The 17759-nt window shown below is 42.0% G+C and overlaps 1 protein-coding gene and 1 long non-coding RNA gene across 6 annotated transcripts in view; one reads left to right on the forward strand and one right to left on the reverse strand.

Annotated features, from left to right (window-relative positions):
- LOC126996251 (uncharacterized) overlaps positions 1-11811 on the forward strand; it is a 29306-nt gene extending 17495 nt beyond the window's left edge. For all 4 annotated transcript variants that reach the window (XM_050856624.1, XM_050856626.1, XM_050856627.1 and 1 more), the window contains one exon: positions 11659-11811. The gene's annotated coding sequence lies outside the window, so the exon portion shown is untranslated. The remainder of the gene's footprint in view (positions 1-11658) is intronic.
- The window catches only part of LOC126996252 (uncharacterized), a 31777-nt gene continuing 25561 nt past the window's right edge, over positions 11544-17759 (reverse strand). For both annotated transcript variants that reach the window (XR_007751122.1, XR_007751123.1), the window contains exon 5: positions 11544-11708. This is a non-coding gene — a long non-coding RNA (uncharacterized LOC126996252). The remainder of the gene's footprint in view (positions 11709-17759) is intronic.

The raw sequence follows: 17759 nt of genomic DNA on the forward strand, positions 1-17759 counted from the left end.
AAAAAATACCTCTTGTTTGATTTACATTGTTTTTGATTTACGCAATGACCTCTTCAAGGACACAATACTCGCGTCAATCGTGTTACCTGTACCTGTAAGACGTAAGCATAGAGGTTATATCATACAAGAGGCTGAATTGAAAAGCTGTGTAAGGCCACCTCCTACAACATTCACCCTGGAGGACACATGGATAGGGCATTTTTTATGGGGGAAAAGTGCGTCTTAAAAGTCGTTAAAATACAGTACACCGGGTATTCAATATATGCGAGTTCAGTTATATTCGACTAACCTTAATGAGCCAAGTACAGGTAACACGATTGACACGAGTATTGTGTCCTTGAAGAGGTCACGTAAATCAAAAACAATGTAAATCAAACAAGAGGTAGGTTTTTATCGAAAAATAAATATTCACTTCATTCAGTGGAGAGAGAGAGAGAGAGAGAGAGAGAGAGAGAGAGAGAAAATCCATATCACCGAGATATCCACTCAGGCACTCAGTCTCAGCCTGTTGTTGTTGTTGTTGTTGTTGAGCAGTGTGGGTACTGTATTGTTGTTCAAGTGGCGCGCGGGAAGAACTGAGCTCAGCTGTGTGGCCGTGTGAGTACTGTTGCGTGAGACATCTGGTGGACACTCCAGAAAATATCACGTATAAGTGAAAAAAATGTGTAAATTAAACATTTATTTGGAATTTGGACCCAGCGTTATTTAAAAAACTCATAAACAAAACTCGCGTCAATCGAGAGTTACCTGTGTTCATTTTATGCGAGAAAAATTCGCTCATATGCGAATATCGGCGCTGGTGTGACTGGTTGGTGAGGTATGGTGACACACTAGAAGGTGCAGATAATGCTTTCCTGCATTTTCCTCGCCTATAATTAACCTTTTCCTGTCTCTGATCCTAAAGTTAATCCTCAGGGGTGGGTTTCATCATAGTGCTCTCCCAAGCGTGGTGACGTCACGCACAGTTGGGAGAATTTCTTGGGCGTGTTTCATCACCGCGCCACAAGCACTTCCAAGCAGGGGTGGGGGCGGTCTTGGGAGTAACCAGCGTTGCCAATCTTCCGCGTCGCTTTGATGTCTAATATGTCTTCAATTAACCTAAATTACACTTCTTATATATAATTATGGAATTATAAACATAAACAATTGATATTTAGTTGAAATACAGCGATAGTATCTTCATTGTAAGGAATATGTGCACGTATTTTTTTCCGTCTGCATCTTCAACGGCACCACGGTGTAAACAAACATTTAGTGAGTCGTGAGTAGACCCTGGCCACCTCGCCACCATGGCCTGCAGCTTGTACTGTGCATCAAATAACACTTGCACATTGATGCTGTGGTAGTTCTTGCGGTTGACGTACACTTCTTCGTGCTCATGTGGGGCCACTATTCTTACGTGGGTGCCATCAACAGCACCCACCACACCGGGAAAACCAGCAATTTCGGCAAACTCCGCCTTCATTCTCTGCTGCTCCCCCCGGTTTAAAAGGAACCCCATGAACCGCCTCATATTCTCTTGTGTCACGAGAGCATCCACGGTCTGGGTGATGATTCTGCTGACTGTGGCCCGGGAAACTCCAAAGTCATCTGCGCTGCACTGCTGCATTTTCTCGGTGGCGAGGTATCGCAGAGTCAACGCCACTTTCAGCTCCGCTGTGACCGCACGGCTCCTCTCAGTCCTGTTGCCAATCACGTGTCGCACCAAGTCAGTGACGAACAACAGGCCAGCACGATCCACCCTGTACCTCTTCTTGAACTCGGTGTCATCGTACTCGTTAACCCTCTCGCGCACGATGACGCATTTTGCGTCATCAAAGTAAAAAAAATTATTAAAAATTAAATTTTCGGTGAAAGTGCGTAAAATTTGGAGTGTCATTTGTTGGGATAAGTTTCTTAGAGGTAACATATGGCAACCTTTCTAAGGAACGTAAATGAGGAACGTGGAGCGATTTTTAGTTGTTAGCCTACTCTGACGGGAGAGGAAAAAATACAGTTTTCTTGGTGTAACTCAGGAACTAATAGGCGTACGAAGATTTTGAGGATACCATAAGAATCCTCACTAAATTCCGCTTTGAAACATATATTCGGCTAAAAAAGTTGGCCCACAAAATTTCGAGATAGCAAATGGGGAAGAGTTGGTACTTAGGATTTATTGTCTACAATACTCTATACGGAGACTTGAAACGAGTGTCTATTGTTTATATATATTTTTCCTCTATTTTTATTTGCGCATGTTCTAGTATCTTACTGTGCGCGAGAGGGTTAAAGATGTCCCTTCTTGGGCGAAAATTCCTTTGTCGGTGCTGGCAATCAATGTGCTTTATTGTTGCTTTAGTGCTTTATTATTCTGAAACGGTGCCGAAATAAATAGTTAGAGGGTTCTAAAACGGGTCGTGGAACATAACCCCCTATAATTAATGGGATGATAAGTTCGACATGTGAATTCACATTATGCAAGCTTTTTGCAGAACATAACCCTCGCATATAACGAATACCATCTGGTGTACTTTGATGTATCTGTAGAATGTTTCCTGGGTCGTATATGAACAAAAACCTCACACTAGGCTACTGTTTAATCCCACTCCCCTGGCTTGAGACATTAGAACAGTCCCTCAGCAAGTTTGAATCCCTCTGGTGGGCTGATGTTAACTCGGTAGCAGCGATGGGCCAAATTTGTGCCATGATATAAACCCCCCAAAATAAATAAAACATAATCTGATCACAAATGCTTTGATATATATTATGAAATGGTTTGTGTGAGGGGTGATTTTTTCTAATTTTTCTCACTTAGAGGGACCAGTAACCCATACAGTGTGGTCTTTTGTCATAGATAGAGTTTTCTGCATCTCAAAGCTAACCATGTTATACCAGGAAAGGGAAATTTATTTTAATTTTTTAGAGCCTATGTTCTTTCCATTATAAACACTTCTCACTACCCTATTGCGTGAGTAATGTATTAGTACTTCTTTGCATCACAAAAAAATAACAGTAATTATAAGTACAAGAAAATGGTTGGGTCAGGCAGCACTGCTCGCTTCAAGGCTGTCTGTACTACAACCGTAGTTCTCAAAGCTCAACATAATACCGAGGGCTTCGTGGTGCAGTGGTTAACACACTCGGCTCACAACCGAGAGAGCCCGGGTTCGATTCCCGGGCAGAGTGGAAAAATTTGGGTGGCTTTTTCGATACCCTACACCCCTGTCCACCCAGCAGTGTACCAGGTATTAATTGGGGGATGTGTCCCATCTCCTGGGATCTGTTCCATTCTCCTATAATTCCTTCCCCTTCTGTCTCTCTCCGGCATATGACCACAGATGTTGCGCCCCCTAAACAAAACTTTCCCTGTTCCCTTCTCCTGTAATTCTTTCCCCTTCTGTCTCCGGCATATGACCACAGATGTTGCGCCCCCTAAACAAAACTTTCCCTGTTCCCTTCTCCTGTAATTCTTTCCCCTTCTGTCTCCGGCATATGACCACAGATGTTGCGCCCCCTAAACAAAACTTTCCCTGTTGCCTTCTATAATTCCTTCCCCTTCTGTCTCTCTCCGGCATATGACCACAGATGTTGCGCCCACTAAACCAAACTTTCCAACTGTTCCCTTCTCCTATAATTCCTTCCCCTTCTGTCTCTCTCCGGCATATGACCACAGATGTTGCGCCCACTAAACCAAACTTTCCAACTGTTCCCTTCTCCTATAATTCCTTCCCCTTCTGTCTCTCTCCGGCATATGACCACAGATGTTGCGCCCACTAAACCAAACTTTCCAACTGTTCCCTTCTCCTATAATTCCTTCCCCTTCTGTCTCTCTCCGGCATATGACCACAGATGTTGCGCCCACTAATAAAAACTTTCCCTGTACCTTTCTATAATTCCTTCCCCTTCTGTCTCTCTCCAGCATATGACCACAGATGTTGCGCCACCTAAACAAAACTTTCCCTGTTCCTTTCTCCTGTAATTCTTTCCCCTTCTGTCCCCGGCATATGACCACAGATGTTGCGCCCACTAAACCAAACTTTCCAACTGTTGCCTTCTCCTATAATTCCTTCCCCTTCTGTCTCCGGCATATGACCACAGATGTTGCGCCCACTAAACAAAACTTTCCAACTACAACATAATACTGTGATGCTTCCGACTATCAGTTTTCATTTCCGATTACTCTGAAGCGTAATTTACAATTCCTTATGCCTTACTGATTATAGAATCGAGGAGTAATTACCTAGGAGAAAGTAACTTACCTTCTTGTATAATGATTTTTGTTGGAATGCAGACAAATGTACAGAAAGGCCCTTTAACATCCATTTAAAAGTACCAAGACTTGTCAAATTATTGCTCTTCACTGTCAATGAACAATGTTACATACACAAACAAAAATAAAGGGCGCATAAGCCCTCAAAAGAGCTTGCGTATATATACGTACTAAACACTGCCCTAAGAGGTACGTATATGCATGTAGTAAACACTGTACGGGTTAAGAATCGTGATCCTCGCTGCTACAGGGTTAAAAGTCGCTAAAATACAGTACTTTGATGTGACTGCTGAATGTTTCCTGGGTCATATATGAACAAAAACCTCACACTGGGCTACTGTTTAATCCCACTCCCCTGGCTTGAGACATTAGAACAGTCCCTCAGCAAGTTTGAATCCCTCTGGTGGGCATCAGTATGAGAACCTTAAACATTCCACCAGTTGACGCAGGAATGCCTCCCCCTCCTCCCTTCCCTACCCTACCCTCAAGTTTTCTTCTCTCTCCTCCCCTGCTTAAATCTCTCTCCCCAATCCTCCCTCCCTCCCTCCCTTCCTGCTGAAACATCTCTTCCCCCCTTCCTCGCCTGCTGGAATCTCTCTCTCCAGACTGTTTTCCCCTCCCCTTTTCCCTCCCCTTTCCTCCCTGCTGATATTTCTCTCCATACTGTTCTCCCTGCCCCCCCTCCCTCCCTCCCTCCTTGCTGACACCTCTCCCCCCCTTCTCTCCCCTTCTTCCCCTCCTCCCTTACTAAAACATCCCCTCTCTTCCCTAAAATATCTCTTCCCTCCCTTTCTTCGTCGTCCTTTCCACTAAAATCTCAGTTAATTCTGCATAAATCCTTGCCCTTCTCACTAAAATCCTAGCTGTTTCTGCATAAATCCTTGCTCCTTTCACTAAAATCACAGCTGTTTCTGCATAAATCCTTGCTCCTTTCACTAAAATCCCAGCTGTTTCTGCATAAATCCTTGCTCTTTTCACTAAAATCCCAGCTGTTTCTGCATAAATCCTTGCTCTTTTCACTAAAATCCCAGCTGTTTCTGCATAAATCCTTGCTCTTTTCACTAAAATCCCAGCTGTTTCTGCATAAATCCTTGCTCTTTTCACTAAAATCACAGCTGTTTCTGCATAAATCCTTGCTCATTTCACTAAAATCACAGCTGTTTCTGCATAAATCCTTGCTCCTTTCACTAAAATCACAGCTGTTTCTGCATAAATCCTTGCTCCTTTCACTAAAATCACAGCTGTTTCTGCATAAATCCTTGCTCTTTTCACTAAAATCACAGCTGTTTCTGCATAAATCCTTGCCCTTTTCACTCAAATCACAGCTGTTTCTGCATAAATCCTTGCTCCTTTCACTAAAATCCCAGCTGTTTCTGCATAAATCCTTGCTCCTTTCACTAAAATCCTTGCTCTTTTCACTAAAATCCCAGCTGTTTCTGCATAAATCCTTGCCCTTTTCACTAAAATCCCAGCTGTTTCTGCATAAATCCTTGCCCTTTTCACTAAAATCCCAGCTGTTTCTGCATAAATCCTTGCCCTTTTCACTAAAATCCCAGCTGTTTCTGCATAAATCCTTGCCCTTTTCACTAAAATCCCAGCTGTTTCTGCATAAATCCTTGCCCTTTTCACTAAAATCCCAGCTGTTTCTGCATAAATCCTTGCCCTTTTCACTAAAATCCCAGCTGTTTCTGCATAAATCCTTGCTCTTTTCACTAAAATCCCAGCTGTTTCTGCATAAATCCTTGCTCTTTTCACTAAAATCCCAGCTGTTTCTGCATAAATCCTTGCTCTTTTCACTAAAATCCCAGCTGTTTCTGCATAAATCCTTGCTCCTTTCACTAAAATCCCAGCTGTTTCTGCATAAATCCTTGCTCCTTTCACTAAAATCCCAGCTGTTTCTGCATAAATCCTTGCCCTTTTCACTAAAATCACAGCTGTTTCTGCATAAATCCTTGCTCCTTTCACTAAAATCACAGCTGTTTCTGCATAAATCCTTGCTCCTTTCACTAAAATCACAGCTGTTTCTGCATAAATCCTTGCTCCTTTCACTAAAATCACAGCTGTTTCTGCATAAATCCTTGCTCCTTTCACTAAAATCACAGCTGTTTCTGCATAAATCCTTGCTCCTTTCACTAAAATCACAGCTGTTTCTGCATAAATCCTTGCTCCTTTCACTAAAATCACAGCTGTTTCTGCATAAATCCTTGCTCCTTTCACTAAAATCACAGCTGTTTCTGCATAAATCCTTGCTCCTTTCACTAAAATCACAGCTGTTTCTGCATAAATCCTTGCTCCTTTCTCACTAAAATCACAGCTGTTTCTGCATAAATCCTTGCTCCTTTCACTAAAATCACAGCTGTTTCTGCATAAATCCTTGCTCCTTTCACTAAAATCACAGCTGTTTCTGCATAAATCCTTGCTCCTTTCACTAAAATCACAGCTGTTTCTGCATAAATCCTTGCTCCTTTCACTAAAATCACAGCTGTTTCTGCATAAATCCTTGCTCTGTTCACTACAATCTCTGCTGTTTCTGCATAAATCCTTGCTCCTTTCACTAAAATCACAGCTGTTTCTGCATAAATCCTTGCTCCTTTCACTAAAATCACAGCTGTTTCTGCATAAATCCTTGCTCCTTTCACTAAAATCACAGCTGTTTCTGCATAAATCCTTGCTCCTTTCACTAAAATCACAGCTGTTTCTGCATAAATCCTTGCTCCTTTCACTAAAATCACAGCTGTTTCTGCATAAATCCTTGCTCTTTCACTAAAATCACAGCTGTTTCTGCATAAATCCTTGCTCCTTTCACTAAAATCACAGCTGTTTCTGCATAAATCCTTGCTCCTTTCACTAAAATCACAGCTGTTTCTGCATAAATCCTTGCTCCTTTCACTAAAATCACAGCTGTTTCTGCATAAATCCTTGCTCCTTTCACTAAAATCACAGCTGTTTCTGCATAAATCCTTGCTCTTTTCACTAAAATCACAGCTGTTTCTGCATAAATCCTTGCTCCTTTCACTAAAATCACAGCTGTTTCTGCATAAATCCTTGCTCCTTTCACTAAAATCACAGCTGTTTCTGCATAAATCCTTGCTCTTTTCACTAAAATCACAGCTGTTTCTGCATAAATCCTTGCTCCTTTCACTAAAATCACAGCTGTTTCTGCATAAATCCTTGCTCTTTTCACTAAAATCCCAGCTGTTTCTGCATAAATCCTTGCACTTTCCACTAAAATCCATCGTTTCCACAAAAATCATGATTTTGTCCACAAAAAATCCCATTTTTTTCATTAAAATTCTTAGTTCTTATTCTTGTGTGGCTGTAACTGAATTGTTTCCACTAAAATCCCAATTGTTTTCATTTAAATCCTCAGTTCTTAACCTTGTAGCATCGGGGACCATGTTTATCAATGGTCCCTCGACGTGAGAAAAATGAGAAAAAATCACCCCTCACACAAACCATTTCATAATATATATCAAAGCATTTGTGATCAGTTTATGTATCATCTATTTTGGGGGGTTTATATTATGGCACAAATTTGGCCCATCGCTGCTACATGGTAAAGACACAAATTTGGCCCGTCGCTGCTACACGGTAAAGCCACAAATTTGGCCCATCGCTGCTACATGGTAAAGCAACAAATTTGGCCCGTCGCTGCTACCGGGTTAATCTTCCGTGCCTGTAATCCAGTTGTTTCTGCTGAAAATCTTGGTTGCCTCCACTAAAATCCCTCTTACATTTTCTCCCTCTCGGCAACAGCTTTCTCCCTCTCCGTTCCATCCTTCTTACCTCTTAAACAAGGCGTCACAGTGCAGGGCAGCGTTAACATGAGCCCAATCAGAGTGGGATGGATGCAGGAGAGGTTTGAATTTAATCTGGGTTTTGATGACACAATATATATAAGACACTTTCCCTTCTCACGTCAACTATGTACCGTATTTCTGAAGGTCAAAGAGGGGGGCAATCGGGTTCTAATGAGTATTTCTTCTTGTTCATGGTACAGAGGAAGGGTCACACTACCACCAGGTCATAAAACTATACTCCTGGAAATGTCAAAGACTCCTAGGAAAGCCTTGCCAAATATGTGTTTCTTTAGGTTCAGGGTACAGAGGAAGGGTCACACTACCACCAGGTCATAAAACTATACTCCTGGAAATGTCAAAGACTCCTAGGAAAGCCTTGCCAAATATGTGTTTTTTTAGGTTCAGGGTACAGAGGAAGGGTCAAACTACCACCAGGGTCATAAAATTACCCCTGGAAATACCCAAACTCCTACGAAAGCCTTGCCAAATATGTTTTTTTAGGTTCATGGTACAGTGGAAGGGTCAAACTACCACCAGGGTCATAAAACTACCCCTGGAAATACCCAAAACTCCCTTGAAAGCCTTGTCAAATGTGTGTTTCTTTAGGTTCACGGTACAGAGGAAGGTTACACTACCACTAGGATCATAAAACTACCCCTGAAAATGCATAAACTCCCTCGAAAGCCTTGTCAAATGTGTGTTTTCTTTAAGTTCATGGTACAGAAGAATGATCAAACTACCACAAGTGTCCTAAAACTACCCTGAAATTTCCCAAACTCCTACGAAAGCCTTGCCAAATATGTTTCTTTAGGTTCATGGTACAGAGGAAGGGTCACACTACCACCGGGGTCATAAAACTACCCCCTGAAAATGCCCCAAACTCCCTTGAAAGCCTTGTCAAATGTGTGTTTCTTTAGGTTCATGGTACAGAGGAGGGGTCACACTACCACCCGGGCCATACAACTACCCCGGGAAATACCCACACCTCCGACACAAGCTGTGCCAAATGTGTGTTTCTTTAGGTTCATGGTACAGAGGAAGGGTCACACTACCACCTGTGTCTTATAACTACCCCTGGACATACCCTACAAACACTCGCCACTCCATCCACTCACCTAGAGGGTACTTTCATGAGTATGATGTCCAGCACTTTATAGTTCTTATCAAAAGTTAGCCTGTTCTCACGCCAAGCATCTTTCATTCTCCTTAAACATGATATTATTGTACCGTGTGGGACCCAGCCTCCTGGTACTGAAGGGAAGTGTGCTGCATAGGTTACGTATATGCGGTTACAGGTATGCGGTACCTAACATTGGGACCTGTTTGGGTGAGCTACGAGTGAGGATCTTTGCTCTCTATCTCCAGAGTCTGTGTAGTCCACTGTAAGTCAGATTATACTGCTTACTGTACCAGGAATGACCTTCTGAATAAAGCCTGTATTCTTGAACTTCATGACACCGCAGTTTGCTTGTTTGAAAAGCTGTTATGACTGTTTCCCAAAGCCACAGAGAAGGCTAACCGGGTTTTCATGGGTGGTTTAACCGTTCATGGTGCAGAGGGAGTGTAACCCTTCTACTGTACCAAGAACCTCAAACATTGTATTGGTTGTGTTAGTGTCGTATTCAAAAACATTTTGTCCCCTGAGTGAGGTCAACTGACAGGGCTTTCATAGGAGTTATGGCATTTCCAGGGTAGTTTTATGATCCTGGTTGTAGCAAGACCTTTCCTCTTTACCATGAACCTATAAAACAAGTCAAAAGAACCCAATTAATCTCCTTTACGGCCTTTGGAAGTAGCTGATGTGAGGAGCGGAAATGTCCGAGGCTCACATTCTTGAAAAAGCCATCCCGAGAGACTTGTATTTAAGGCTTCCGTAGGAGGTTTGGGCATTTCCAGGGGTAGTTTTATGACCCTGGTGATAGATTAACCCTTCCTATGTACCATGAACCTTCAAAACCACTCAATTAGAACCCGATTGATCTCCTTTTTGGCATCTGACAGTCACATTCTTAAAAATATTGTTCCAAGCGCACACATTTGACAGGCTTTTGTAGGAGTTGTGAGGATTTCCAGGGGCAGTTTGATGACCCAGGTGGTAGTTTTAACTTTCTCCTTACCGTGAATCTTAAAACAAGACTGGTGAGAACTTGATTGATCTCCTTATTGACCTTTGCAAGTAGCTGACGTGAGGGGCGGAAGGGTCTGCCTCATAGATCTTAGGAAGGGAAGTTTGAGACGTACCTTGAATCAGCTCCTTGACAACAGTAGACTCCATGGCTGGCGTTCCTTCCTCCTTGTCTTCCTCAAATCCCAGACTTTCCTCCTCTGTGATGTACCTTTCTCTCTCTCTCTCAGTTCTAATCATTCCTTCTTTATTTAGTTTTATTTATATAATTATTATATCCTCATCGTCTGTTTTACTTCCCTCTCTCCGCCTCCTCCTCCTCCTCACTTTCCTCCTCTCATATGTACATCCTTCTCGGTAAATCCTTTTCACTGTATCGTATATATAGTTCCATTATTTGCTTGTTTCCCTTCCTCCTCATCTCTTAACGTATAAACGAGACTTACGGCAGAGAAATCCTAAGGCACGATGACCTATTCTTACGTATACTAGAGTACGGTAACACACTGAGAACAGATTACGAGACTTCCAGCCCTCCGCTCATCCTATACAAGGTCTACTTTCCCTTGCAAGTAACTATATCTTGTTCTTCCTTTCCCCTTGATAACTAGAACATAATAATTGTTATATTGCTCGTCATGATGTACGTTACAAGGAAAGTGACCTCCGTCTGCCCCATAAAAGGTGAGCTTCCATTTTGAGTCGTCCCTCGTTCATCCTTGGAGGGGTAGTCTGTCTTTCCCAGTTCAAATTAGAGTTAAATTGCTATGTTATGATACTAATTGCGTACAATTTACACAAGGGTCGCCATTCCTAATGTCACCTCACTTCTGCCGTACGCCTCAAATATTTTAGTCTGTGATATGTTATCTGCTTTCTCTTTGTCTAAGGTATTATGTCATAGTAATAATCTCATGTCTGTCTTATTTTCTTCTTGGTTGTATATCTAAGGTCTCGTCTTCCTCCGTCTTCTGAGTTCTCATTTTTTAGAGTACTTGTTTCCACGTCTTTTATTTCATATGTTATTATTGTCTCTTAATTTCCATTGCTTTTTCAATGACTTTTGAGCTCTTTATGTATACAATCTCTCCTCTTGTTAGTTCCCTTCGTTGTCTTCTCTTATATCTTGTTTCCAATTCATATATAATTCTTTTTATATTATAAGTTTTTTTTTCTGTATGAAAATTAGTTCCTCCCTTTAATATATATAGAATTAGCTTTTAAAAAAGATCAAAGCAATTAGATATATCAGCTTACAGCTCAAAAACATCTTGAAAAAGTCAATTATACCTAAAAAAGTGTCCGGTGATTAGCTAAATGGGTTTGGGGCAAGATAAAGTCATAGGTGTGACCATTAACTTTATTTATAAGACTTCATAGTACAGATACAGTTCACATCTTCTGTGACTGGCTTACAGAACAGTCCCTTGCAGAGAAAAGTACAAGTCATCAGAGTTGACTAACACAACTTCTTCCCTCGGCAGAATTGAATGGCTGGCGTCTCGGTCTGCCTGCCTGTGGGACACCGCACACTCTGGAACAAGAAAGAACACCAAGATGTCAAGTTCCTGCAGAATCAGCCTCTTAGTGAAGGAAATGTGCTCTATTTATTTAATAAATGATTGACAAAAAAAAAATTTTGTATTTATTTTAGAAAAATTATATGGCTCACTTTTTGCATATATGTTGCAATACTATGCAATAAGTTGGTAATATATATATATATATATATATATATATATATATATATATATATATATATATATATATATATATATATAATAAGTACATCATGCAATAAGTTATATATATATATATATATATATATATATATATATATATATATATATATATATATATATATATATATATATATATATATATATATATTGCAATACTATGCAATAAGTACATCATGCAATATATATATATATATATATATATATATATATATATATATATATATATATATATATATATATATATATATATATATATATATATATATATATATATATATATGCAATAAGTACATCATGCAATAAGTTAGCAATAATATGCCTATATATATATATATATATATATATATATATATATATATATATATATATATATATATATATATATATATATATATATATATATATATATATATATATATATATATTATACTATAACATATCAATATAATAGTAAGTAAAATGTTTAAAGTTCTTAACAAAACCTATTAGAAGAGGAATGGAAAGAGGAGATGAGTAAAAGAAGGGAGAGTAAAAGATGAGTTAAAAGAAGAATGAAAACAAGGAAAAGTTGAGAGGAGGAGCTTGGAGAGAGAGCAGAAGAGAGGAGTGGTAATGAGAGCGTAGACATAAACAATTACCAAAACGCCAAATGAAATTAAATATGTCGGCAAGAGAAGCCTGAACAACACACAGAAAGAGAACAGAGGTGAAATCTGTGACAGCCGAAGCAAATTTTACACAAACTACAAGACGTCCAGCTAAGATAGGCATAAGAGACCTTGTATATGGTAAAAGCAAGGGGTCGGCAGTCTTATAAGTGTTCTGGGGGAAGGAATCGAAACCTAATATACTCGAGAACAGGTCACTTAAACCCGATCTTGGCTGGATGTCTCGTATATTACGCGCTGAGGAGGAATGGAATGACAGAAATAACATGGAATGATATACAGACAAAATAATCATTAAGAAAGACACTGAGGTACGACACCTATACGTATAAAAACGAAGGAAAAATCTAACAAACTGCGTCAGAATCTGAGAAACCGAAGCCAACATTACAAAAACTGCCTGGCGTCCAGCCGAGATGGGCACGTGGGACCTTGTATATGTTATAAGCAAGGGTCGGGAGTCTTGAAATGTGTTCTGGGAGGGAAACTGAACCCATAATTTACTGAAGAACAGGTCACTTAAACCCTCTCGGCAGGACGCCTCGTATATAAAACATTACGCACTGACTAGGAACGGACTGATTATGTGTAGAGAGAGAGAGAAAGTGGGAAGGAGGAAAATACACAATGGAAGGGAGATAAAATGAGAATAATAAATATACGAAGGGAGAGAAAGGTCCAGAGATGGAGGTATAAGGGAGGAAGAAGGATGAAGAGGCAGTCACCACAGGCCAGCCAACACCTCAGGTAACGTACGGACCCTTGACGAGAGGAACGAAACCCCAGCAAAAAAAACAATGACAAAAGTAAGTACAAGAACTGGAATAGCAGGAGAATGGAGAAATATAGGAAGATGCGGATACAAGGAGGTTGAGAAAAAGCAACTGGAAAGTAGAATGTGGAGCCGTGTATAGAGGAAGGTTTTACTATTCGAAGAAGAAGAAGTCTGATGAATTCACAGGTGGGGGGGTGGGAGAGAGAGAGAGAGAGAGAGAGAGATTTATTGAGGAGAGGATTTATTGAGGAATGACGGAAATAATCAATAAGAAAGACACTGAGGTACTAACAACACCTATACGTAGAGGAGGGAAGTGAGGAGGAGGAGGAGAGAGATTAAGGTAAGTAAAACAGAGGAGACGATGAGGATAAATATAAATAAAAGAGAAGTAAATAAAGAAGAAAGGATTAGAAATGAGAGAGAGAGAGAGAGAGAGAGAGAGAGAGAGAGAGAGAGAGAGAGAAACACACATCACAGAGGAGGAAAAATTAAGATATGAGAGGAAAGTATGGAATTTGAGGAAGAGAAGGAGGAAGGAACCCCAGCCATGGAGTCTACTGTCGTCAAGGAGCCGATTCAAGGTACGTCCCAAACTTTCCTTCCTGAGATCTATGAGGCAGACCCTTCCGCCCCTAACGTCAGCCTCTTCCAAAGGTCAGTAAGATCAATCAAGTTCTCACGTGTCTTTTTTTAAGATTCATGGTAAAGAGAAAGTTAAAATTACCACCAGGGTCATCAAACTACCCCTGGAAATGCTCACAACTCCTACGAAAGCTTGTCACACTATCACAGGGTCACAAAACTACCCCTGGAAATGCTCACAACTCCTACGAAAGCTTGTCACACTATCACAGGGTCACAAACTACCCTGAAATGCCCCAAATTCCTAGGAAGGCCTTGGCAAATGTGTGTTTCTTAGGTTCAAGGTACAGAGGAAGGGTCACACGACCACCAGAGTAAAAAAAACTATCCCTGAAAAGGCCCAAAACTCCTCCAAAAGCCTGGTCAAATGTGTTGTATAGAGGTTCATGGTACAGCAGAAGGGTCACACTACCAACAGTCATAAAACTACCCCTGGAAATGCCTCCCACCACTCCTGGGAAAGCCTTGTGAAATGTGTTCTATAGAGGTTCCTGGTACAGAGGAAGGGTCACACTACCACCAGGGTCATAAACTACCCTGAAATGCCTCCCACAGCTCCTGGAAAGGCTTGTCAAATGTGTTCGACAGAGGTTCCTGGTACAGTAGAAGGGTCACTACCAACAGGGTCGTAAAACTACCCCTGGAAATGCCTCCCACAGCTCCTGGGAAAGCCTTGTTCAATGTGTTCTGCTTGAGTGCTGAGATGACCCAGGAGTCTGTCCACACACTGTCCTTCCCTCATTATTAATCTTTTTTTAATTCTGGCTATAGCAAATTAATTGATTAACCTTTGAAGTAAGTTCAGTAATAGTGTTGAAAAAATACCATGAGAAGGAAAATCAAGAAAATGTAATAATTAAACTAATTCCAAGATTCATGACGACCATTTTAAGGAAATTAATCCATTTCAAGTAAGTACAGAGAACTTTGAGGTCATTCATCACACACACATACACTATTATTTCTTCCTCGTTGTAAGTCTAAAACGACCTTTTGTAAAAACTTTATATTCTTTGATGCCAAAAGATCATTTAAAAATAAGTGAGTAATTAAATACAAGTATGTAATTTTGGTTTTGATTTGTAATGTTCAGTAAACTTTATGGCCAAATCTTGTGATAAGTTATTCAGATTTAGACAAGTTGTAATGGATGTGGGTAATGTTAGTTCTGAATATAGGCACCTTGCCTGTGGCAACACTAATCCCGCGGTGTCAGCGGTTTTGACCGTTGTGGCCCCTCAGAGGCTGGCAGTGCCTCAGGGGCCAGTTCACCCCGTCTCTGTATCGCGTACGCACGTACTCGTTCTTTCTCTGTTACTTTCCATAGAATATATGGACTTAAGTTTATTCATTGTTTGTCTATCCAATGAATACAAGTGTCGACAAGTACCTGACCAACATGGCGCAGTGAGTATTCTGTCAAAAGAGAAATAGTGAAAAGCAGTGTACAAGCCAGTTGGCGTAACGGCCAGCCGCCCGCGTTCCGTGCGTGCCCTTATTGACCTGTGCCGGTGAGTGAGGCCCAGGGCCACACCCACCCGTGAACTCCGCTTATTGCTGTATGGTTATTTACGATTTATATGCGGTTCGAGTTGTCGAGGCGCCGCCCCTATATATCGTTGAAATAACGCAGTATTAAGTGTACATATGGGCAAGCGCGGCGTTCGGAACACCAGGAGTAACGCCACCGCCACCTCGCCCGCCACCCCCGCTACCTCGCCCCTGATGGATGAACCATCGGAGCCCGCGCAGCCCGAGGGCAGGGAGGAGGCACCCACGCCTCCCTCCCCTTCTTCCTCCTCCGCCTCGCAAGGGATGGACATGTCATGCTTTCTACAATGGATGCGTGAGGACGCGGCACAACGCCGCGAGGAAGAGCGAGTGCGTCGGGAAGACAAACGGCTTCGGCACGAGGAAGAGCGTGTGCGTCGCGAGGAAGACACATGGCGCATCAAGGTACTGCTTACGAGTGCCACGCAGCAGTGCGTCTCCCCTCCAACCGAGAAGGCCCCCATCAAGGCCTCCGCCGCCACTCCTCCACCTCTCGCTCATGATGGGACGTTCCGACAATTCAGGATATGGAGGAGCCGGTGGAATGATCACGCCACAATGCGCCGCCTGTCGAGCATGCCCCAAGACATGCAGCGTGCAGAGCTGAGGACGTGCTTCTCCACGAAGACACTGAGTGATTTGGAGACCTCGCTTCAGATCCCCGTCGACTCCCCGCACACGGTGGAAGAGGTGCTTGACCTCCTGCAGGAGCACGTGAAGGGTCAGAATAACGAAGCAATCCGTCGCCGTGCCTTCTCCACCTGTAAGCAAGCCGAGGGTGAGAGCTTCACCGACTTCTACGCACGTCTCAAGGGTCTTTCGGAAGAGATTGAAGTGTGCTCAGGGGCACGTTGCGAGGAAGTCTGGATGAAGCATGCCTTGTTGATGGGAGTTCGCAACGGGGAGTTGAGGTGAGAGCTTATCACCATGGGTAGGTTAATGACCCTGGTGGTGGTTAAACCCTCCCTCTGTACCATGAAGAGAATCACACATTTGACAAGGCTTTCATTCCTAGGGGTAGTTTAACCCGCAAACTGCTGTACGCCTTCTGGGCGGCTGAGCGGTAAGCTGCTGTAAGCCTTCTGGAAGCGGGCTTTTCAAACAGGCGCCAAAAAGTTTCCGCCGCGGCTTCAGATACTGCCAGAAAAACATTTTTGTGATAGAAAAATCTAAGAAATATGCAGGATACAACACATTTCGAGCTACAGATATGTGTATTGTAATATTTATGACACGTTTATGTAACTTAGATATCATTTATTGAAGGTCAATCTCTCGCTGATATAGCCGCACTAGGCGACGCACTCAGAATCTCAGTCCCGCAGCTTACGGGTTAATGACCCTGGTGGTGGTTAAACCCTCCCTCTGTACCATGAAGAGAATCACACATTTGACAAGGCTTTCATTCCTAGGGGTAGTTTTATGACCAAGGTGGTAGTTCAACCCTCCCTCTGTACCATGAAGAGAAACACACATTTAACAAAGCTTTCCCAGGGGTAGTTTCATGACCCTGCTGGTAATCTGAACTTTCTTCTGTACCATGAACCTAAAAAACACACCCATTAGAGCTCAATTGATCTCCTTTTTGGCACTGGGAAATAAATATGTGGGAACCGAAAGCACCTGAAAATAGTGAGCTGAGAGTCTTGGGTTAATATGAAGTTTATGGAAGCCAGGGTCCCTGTTAGTCAGCTAGTTAGTTAGTCAGTTCATTCATGAGTTAACCCCTTGAGTGCAGAAATTCCTATAAGAAGACATCACCAAGCTACAGGAATGGAACAAAAAGTGGCTGCTAAAATTCAATGAAGAAAAACGTAAAATCCTGCACTTGGGAGGGAATATCCAGCACACCAATACCACATGGGAAACACTCCACTATCCACCACAGAGGCAGAGAAAGACCTGGAAGTATATGTTACCAGGCTAACAGTGAAAACCAAATCCGTGCCAATTGCAGCAGATGGGTTAAGATGTCTTAGAGGAGCAGAGTACATAGTCGCATTGCCATGGTTAATATTACAGCACAGAGTTTTACAATACTATTCACAACAGATCTTGCTTGGAAAAGTACAGCTTATGGCAGGGGAGGGGAACCTTTTCAGAGCGAGGGCCAGATGACACTCTCGGGAGCAGTCTGCCGAACCTGCATGGGTTTACGAGTGCCTGACTTTACGAGTGTTTTGATTCACAAGCAAAAAGTAATC

The sequence above is a fragment of the Eriocheir sinensis genome, chromosome 9, assembly GCF_024679095.1.
Source record: "Eriocheir sinensis breed Jianghai 21 chromosome 9, ASM2467909v1, whole genome shotgun sequence".
NCBI classification, from domain to species: Eukaryota; Metazoa; Arthropoda; class Malacostraca; order Decapoda; family Varunidae; genus Eriocheir; species Eriocheir sinensis.